Consider the following 215-nt stretch of genomic DNA (forward strand, 5'->3'; position numbering starts at 1 on the left):
CCCTGCGCGCTGCGCACCCTGCACGTCGGAGGTGAGCCCCGAGCCCTCCGGCCGGGGGAGGCTGCAGAGCTTCACCCTGCCTTCCAGGCCTGCTCCAGGCCTGCTAAAAGGGAAGAACCGCCGCTTGCAGCTGCTCTGGGTGACCGAGACACAGCTTCTGTGTCACTGACTTGGTTGTTTTTGGCAGATCTAAGAAAGAGGCAGGGGCAGGTTTT

The sequence above is a fragment of the Pterocles gutturalis genome, unplaced genomic scaffold (genome assembly GCF_000699245.1).
Source record: "Pterocles gutturalis isolate BGI_N339 unplaced genomic scaffold, ASM69924v1 scaffold23608, whole genome shotgun sequence".
In the NCBI taxonomy this organism is placed as follows: Eukaryota; Metazoa; Chordata; class Aves; order Pterocliformes; family Pteroclidae; genus Pterocles; species Pterocles gutturalis.